Genomic DNA, 7,545 nt, shown 5'->3' on the forward strand with positions numbered 1-7,545 from the left:
TTAAAAATATTTTACTTTTTGGTATTCATACTTAAAAAAAAAAAAAAAAAAAAGCTAATCTAAAACAATGTAAAGAATACCAACACAGCTTTATCAGCCTGTATCTTTAAATGTACATCAAAAGCTCAAACCCTCATTTTGTGAGACGTGACCAACTCAGATCCTGACAGCTTTTAATATCTAAACATTGGCTCTGTCCACATTTTCTCCCTCCCTCTTGACCTGGATGTTCATTCCTCCCTACGACCTTCATTGTCTGAAATGAGCTTAGCAGATCTAAGCAGCTGCTTTTGAAACATTATAAATGAAACATTGATAAATATTCTGATGTTAAACGCTGCCACAAGACAAAACGTTATCATTCAATTGTTGACTCTGTTTTCTATGACTGTTTTTATGATGTTAAGCACTTTGAACTGCCTTGTTGTTGAAATGTCCTATACGAATAAACTTGATTGATCAATTGATTGATAGTATTCAGCAGGTTGTTTCCCTCTCAGCACAAAGACAGTGCTCTTATCTTTATGAAATGAGAGATTATGTTTCATGATAAGTGTCAATAAAATTATTGTATTGGAAAATACTGGGACAATAAATCCCCACAGATTTGTTAATCATTTCATAAGTAAATCACTACAATGATTTACTTATGAAATAATTTATTTACAATATGTAAATAAGTTACCAGTTCAGAAATTGGTAGGATCCTCTTTTGCAGTTTAGTTTGTGGTGATTTTATTATTTTATGCTGAGTTGCATGCATTTCTAGAATGTGTAATATGATGTTGTCCTCTATAATCCTACTACCAGGAAAAAAAATATTGTCCATTTACCAATTTTTTTAAATCCCACATTCTTTGTAAGGTAATAAAAGGTTTTATGCACTTACTTTGTCTCTTCCCATAAAATGTGTTATTACTGATGAACACCATTTTTATGAATTAGAAAAAGATACCTATAAAAGTCCCACCCCTTCACATGTGGTATCATTGAAAAGCCCTAAATGTCCTCTCTAGATACCAAAAGGAATTAATTCAATAGAATGCAGGGGGTGGGAGATATTCAAGTTTAGAAATGTCCTCTACAGAGGACAAAAATGAACTATTGGTAATCAGGAGGATATCCTATTTTACTTGAGAAGAATTATCAGAAAAAACTGTAGCAAGTTTTACATTCAATGAATAAAAATGTAATTTTGATTAAGTATGGAAAGCAAATGTAAGGTATCTTTATAGTGATTGTTGTGTTTATGACATTCTATTTGGAAGCTTGTTTTTCACCAGGTTCCAGTTTTGTCTCAGACTAACTGTGGTTGACAGTAGATTTGGTGTGAATTATATACATGACTGCCTCATAAGTTTTAGATAAATCAGTGAAATGTTTGTAAGCTATTGGTTCAGTGGCTAATTAAGACACACATCACTTTATTTTATGTCTGGATTTTACAAGGTACATGTAGTTTTAAAGTAGAAACACTTCACTGCAGATATTTAGACAAATGACATTCACAAGACAAAAAAAAATGTCATCCTCCTTTCAATTCGAAAGGCCACACACACAGGTATGTTGTGCAATTCACATCTTTTATTGCACTCATTATCACTTCAGTTTTTTTCTTACACTTGACCCTGCATGTTTTAGTTTTACTTTTACTAGCTTATCCAGTTTTTAGCTTCATTATTTCTCAGAGTATTATTTTTGTTTAATCCAATCTATTTTTGCTTAGATTTAATGCTAGACTTAAATCTATTCAGTTTCCTAAGTACAAAAACATAATACTCCATCTTTCTTATCTTTATTTAGATTGTTTTTCTTACTATACATTTTATATTGGTGCTAGTTGTGTGTTTGAAATTATCTCCTTCTTTATCATTAGTAAGTTTTAAAAAATCTCCCAAATTATTTCTTTATATAGTAAAGCAACATAAAGCAAAAACACAACATAGAAAACATGTGCTCTTAATGTAAAATAATACAGCATACACAGACATAAGCTACTAAAACGAACTAAAACTAAAATGTTTGCATTTATTTAAAAAAAAAGATTATATTTCACACAAAGTTATAGAGCCTTTCTGAAACCAGAAACCTGCAAAGAGCTCCTTTGTGAATTTTGCATAGAAGGTGTGAATCAGACTCGGCCCTCCAGATGACACATTAAAATAACTCAGTGTACCAACCTTCCAGTCAAGCAATACTCCTATTTTTTGGCACGGTGTAATCCTAACATTGAGTCGATCCGTCCCATGTAAGGCAATGCATTCAGTCTTGGAGCATAGCAAACTCCAGGACCAGTCATTGCAGCCCAGACCACCAGAACTGTCCCGTTCTCTACCTACAGTTTTATACGCCACTGCAATGCCAACCTTGCCTGTCCATTCCACTTCCCAGTAGCAGATGCATTTTAGACTCTCCTCACAAAGTACCTGGGTTCTCTTAAATCTGCCCTCATTTTCTGGTTGTGAAACCCTGTTGCTAGTATTGAGTATAGTTTTTGCTTCTTTGTTGTTTTCAGATAGAAGAAGCTGTTTGGTTAGTGTTTTTCCATCCACAGCATCTGACAAACCCCCCCCCCAAAAAAACCAAAAAACATTCAACGTAATTTGGATTCAACAAAACATTAAATAAGATGAAAATAAGTCAGAATAATTTTTGGAAAGCATAGGAAGGTCTGTAAAAAAAAAATAAAAAAAAAACATTGTGGTGCAGTTATAGCTGTCAATCAGGTTGTTGGACTGAAAGTGAAACTCTCCTTGCATTTCCTACTTCTATCTAATTCTCATACAAGTCTTTTATATCAACAGGATATCTGAGAGCTGCTAGGCCTTATGTTTGGCTTAGACTTTGTTCTTGCAATTAATCTTGCTTTACCTGCATCAGTAACAGCAGGGTTAGAGTTTGATACGTCTAAAAACTAAAAGGGTTTGAAGCGATGTCTTGGGTCTAAGAACTGTCTTGATTAATTTTGGACTTTTAAACTGGATTAGAAACTTTCAGAGAATAGACTTACATTTCATCATCCCAGGTTTTAACCTATGTGGTCCATTATAGTCAAAACTGTAAAAAAAAAGAAACATGTTGAATAAAATCACACTTTTTATGTCTAAGAGGATTTTTGGTGTTTGACGTGTATTCAAACACCGAAGTTTGAATACTTGTAACTTCTATACAGTTACAGTTATACAGGTAACTGTATAGAAGTTACCTGTATCTTTTATGTATATTTATATTCACCTTGCTTACATTACATATTTCAGCTGTTGAAAATTTTGATGCTCCATGACATGATAATCAGAACAATTCATAAGGTTGCTTATCATGACCATATACTAATTGGCCCAACAAATGGGCTGCGACAGATGACGAAAGGTGGAAGTTTTCCACTGACTGGTGCATTTTTGCAGGCGATAGAAATCCACATCTACAAGAATAGCTCCTCCCAGAGTTACTACTGTGAGATAATCTGTGAAATCTTTTCACAGATTATGTCACTAATGTTTTACTGTCATGACATGCTGACAGTTTTAACAAAAATCTTAGAAACATTTCATTGTAAGTTACATGCCCCAGCTTTAAAGTGAGTGAGACTTTCATTAAATATGAATATAGAGATGTTCAACGAAGCATATTCAGGCCACCTGTTTTATGCTTTTAACATAATCTGCATAAAACTAACAGTAAAATTTCAGTCGCGTAGGAAAAACAGACATAAGATTTTAACTTGCCACACTGCCTCCAGCTTCCGAGTCGGATCTTCAGCGATGGTGTTGTAGACGCTCATCCCATAATCTCCACAGTGATTGTAACTCAGATCAAGCTCTCTGAGCTTGGAGACTTTATTAGATTTAAGAGCTGAAGCAAGAAAATCACAGCCTTTTTCAGTCACCTGACATCCCTGTAACCTGAACAGACAAAAATAGATATGAAAGATATTTAGAGATTGTTAGAGGAAGCAACCTGAAAACCCCAACTGTACATCCAAAAGCAGAAATTTACATATACAATTTTGCTAGACTTGATTGTTGTGTCAATTGTGCATGACTCAAATCAGTGATGCACAACTGACACAATATTGTAATTCTGAAAGAAGAAATTAATGCTCTGCCACACAAGTTTAACTCAATATTTTTATTTATTTTTGCATTATTACTATGTATCTCAGGACAACCTCTCTTGTGTTTTGAATCAGACGGTTTTTCTTTTGGTCCAGTTTTTTTTGTTTGTTTTTCTCAAAGTCACTTGACGAAAAGTGTGTACAGAATGTCCTGGATTAAAGATTTAGATTTAATCAACATGTTTGAATTGAAACTAAATTATATTTTATCATTCTGTCAAATATTACAAAAGGGTTCCTTATATATTTTATTACATAAGGATGTTTCATAACCCTCATAGTGGGCATGGGCTGATGGATCCTAGAAAGCTATGCTTTTCCTTGAATCTGACTGAAACCTGGATGCATTTTTACCTACACACTGAATAATTTTATCACTTAAATTGTGTGGAATTACAATCCAAAACAACAATCATTACTAGCAAAATGTAATCTGAATATCCAAGGAATCTTTCACAATCAGAAAAAGGAATAAATGCAACTCTGTAATTTTAGTGGGATTCTGAACAACTGCTTTTTTATTTTAAATAAAACTTACTGAAGAACCTCCAGTTTACAGTGTAGACTCCTGAGTCCTTCAGCCAGCAGCTGTACTCCTGAATCCAGCAGATCATTATGACTCAGGTCCAGTTCTGTGAGATTTGAGGAAGCAGAACTGAGGACTGACGATGTCAGACCTCTGCAAGACATTTCGGAGAGCTCACACCAGCTCAACCTGTAAAGATAGACATAGTTTTAGTAAACTAATGAACAGATTGTGTTTTTTTTTTTTCTGCAACTTGTGTTAATTCTATCAGCTGTTAATATATTTTATGTAAACAATGTTATAAAAACAATTTCCCATCTTAAAGATTTATTCATTTGCTTTTTTATCACAATTAAATGTTTCAAATAATCACATGTTGATGCAATGCAGGTCATCACACCACCGCCACCATTTTTGAATATTAGAATCAGTGTTTTAGATACGCTCATCTAAAACACTAGTAACTTAAACAACTTACTACTATAAATTTATAGCAGATTCAAACATGTTGCTGTCAGAGACAATTAATTTTGAATGCTAAAACATTTGAAAGTAAAATACTTACAAAGCAGTTCTGGAGACTTTGACCACTGGCAGCATTCCCAGAAGAACTTTCTCAGATTTCATGTACTTCTTGAGGTCAAAGACATCAAGTTTTTCTTCTGATGTCAACAGCACATAAGTCAGAGCTGACCACTGAGAGGTAGTGAAATTTTCAAAGGTTCTTGTGTCTGACTGGAGGAATTTCTTGATTTCTTGAACAAGGGAGTTGTCATTCAGTTCATTTAAACAATGAAAAAGATTGAGATTCTTCTCTGGATCACTGACATCTTCCCTAATCTTCTTTTTGACGTACTTGACTGTTTCCTTGTAGGTTTTTTCATAGTTTTCAGTCTTTTTCAGCAGCTCTTGGAGCAGAACTTCATTAGTTTCCAAAGAGAGTCCAAGCAGGAAGCGGAGAAAAAGGTCCCAGTCGCCGTTTTTGCTTTCCAAAGCCTTGTCCACTGCTTTCTTATAGAACTCTGAGGCAGGCATGGATGAGGTTCTTGAAGTGGATTCTCTCAACAGATTTATACCCATGGTGCTGAATGTGTGGAAAACATAGAGAGCTGCCAGGTACTCCTGGATGGTCAGATGGACAAAGCAGAACAATTTCTGCTGGTACAAACCATGATCTTCTCGTTTGATCTGAGTGAACAGCCCAGAGAAGACTGCAGCGTTTATGACATCGATACCAGAATCTATCAGGTTCTCTTCATTAAAGAGTAGGTCTCCATCCTCCATAGCCTCAAAGGCCAGTTTTCCCAAGGCCAGGACGGTTTCTTTATTTCTGGTGTTCCAGCAGGAATATGACTCAGAACTTTCACATTTGTCTTGTTCTGTATATTTCACATTAGCTTGTCTGCATTGGAGCAAAACAAAGTGTGTGTAGATGTCAGTCAGCGTCTTGGGCAGCCCGTCGTCTTGATTCCGGTGAACGATGTCCTCCAGAACCTTTGAGGTGATCCAGCAGAAAACAGGAATGTGTCACATGATGAAGAGACTTCTTGACTGCTTCACATGTCTCAGGATGTTTTCAGCCAGCTCCGTGTCACTGAACTTCTTCCGGAAATACTCTTCTTTTTGTTCATCATTGAATCCTCTCACTTCTGTTGTTCTGTCAATTTTTTCAGCAGGGATGTTGTTGGATGCTGCAGGTCGAGAGGTGATCCATATTTGAGCGTTAGGGAGAAGATTTCCCTGGATAAGATTTGACAGCAAAACACTCACAGAACCTTGCTTTTTAACATCTGTGAAATGATGACTTTCATTGAATTCCAGATCTAGGCGACATTCATCGAGACCGTCCAAGACAATCAGAATCTTGTACTTGTCATAGTCGGTTATTTCGGAGGTCTTCATGGCTGGATAGAGCTGATGAATCAGACCCTCAAAACTGTGTTCTTCCTCTTTTCTAAGATTCAGCTCTCGGAAAGGAAGTGGAAAAGTAAAGAAAATGTTTTCCGAGGCCGTGCCCTCTGCCCAGTCCAGGATGTACTTCATCGATGCGAATGTTTTCCCGATGCCAGCCACTCCAATAGTTATTACATTTTTAATGTCGGTGTTAAGCGGTGATGGTTTGAAGATGTCACAATACCGGATAAGTGTTTCTTCTTGCTCCTGTTTAAACTTTGCACCTTGAACCTGTCTGCACTCATGCTGAGCATTCACTTCTCCTCTGTCCCCCTCTATAATGTAAAGGTCTGTGTAGATATCTTTAAGTAGAGCAGAGGTCTTCTCCTGATCGATCCCTTCAGATACGTAGGTAAAATATTCCTTCAGTTGAGCTTTTAGTTTCCGTTGGCTAGCAAAATCAGGTTTCTCTGCAAATAAAGAAATAATAATTTTGAACATGAATTATTGTTTTGTTGTAGAAATGCTTAAAATATATTCAGACATGCTTGTTCAGCACTTGTATATAAAATTGGAACTCGGATTAATTCTTCACAGGATTTAATGGTTATAGTTTATAGCAAATGAAAAGGCAAATTAGGTTGAGCAGAAAATATAAAGATTACATTAAACCAAAAAATATTTTGTAAGAAGGGTACAAAATAAATAATAATTGAAAAACAAGGCATGGACTACAGCTTGTCATTACTATAGTCGGTGATTTTTTGTCGAGGGCTTTGACAAAAGGAGAAGAAGAAATGGGCTATTGCTCATTGTTCAAAAGTTGTGTAAATTTTGTATTTCATACAAAAATCAGGGTCTAAAATTTTGGGGGAAGAATTAATAGACAGGTTGCACAGTGGCACAGTTGGTAGAGCTGTTGACTGCAGCAAGAAGGTTCTGGGTTCAATTCCCAACTCCAGTCTTTCTGCATGGAGCTTGCATGTTCTTCCTGTGCATGCGTGGGTTTTCT

The 7,545-nt window shown here is 35.7% G+C and overlaps 1 pseudogene; it reads right to left on the reverse strand.

The window, feature by feature from the left end:
- Positions 1-1,564: 1,564 nt before the first annotated feature.
- The window catches only part of LOC106939508 (uncharacterized), a 12,240-nt pseudogene continuing 6,259 nt past the window's right edge, over positions 1,565-7,545 (reverse strand).

The sequence above is a fragment of the Poecilia latipinna genome, unplaced genomic scaffold (assembly GCF_001443285.1).
Source record: "Poecilia latipinna isolate Pla-1442-1.1 unplaced genomic scaffold, P_latipinna-1.0 Scaffold2896, whole genome shotgun sequence".
Lineage (NCBI taxonomy): Eukaryota > Metazoa > Chordata > Actinopteri > Cyprinodontiformes > Poeciliidae > Poecilia > Poecilia latipinna.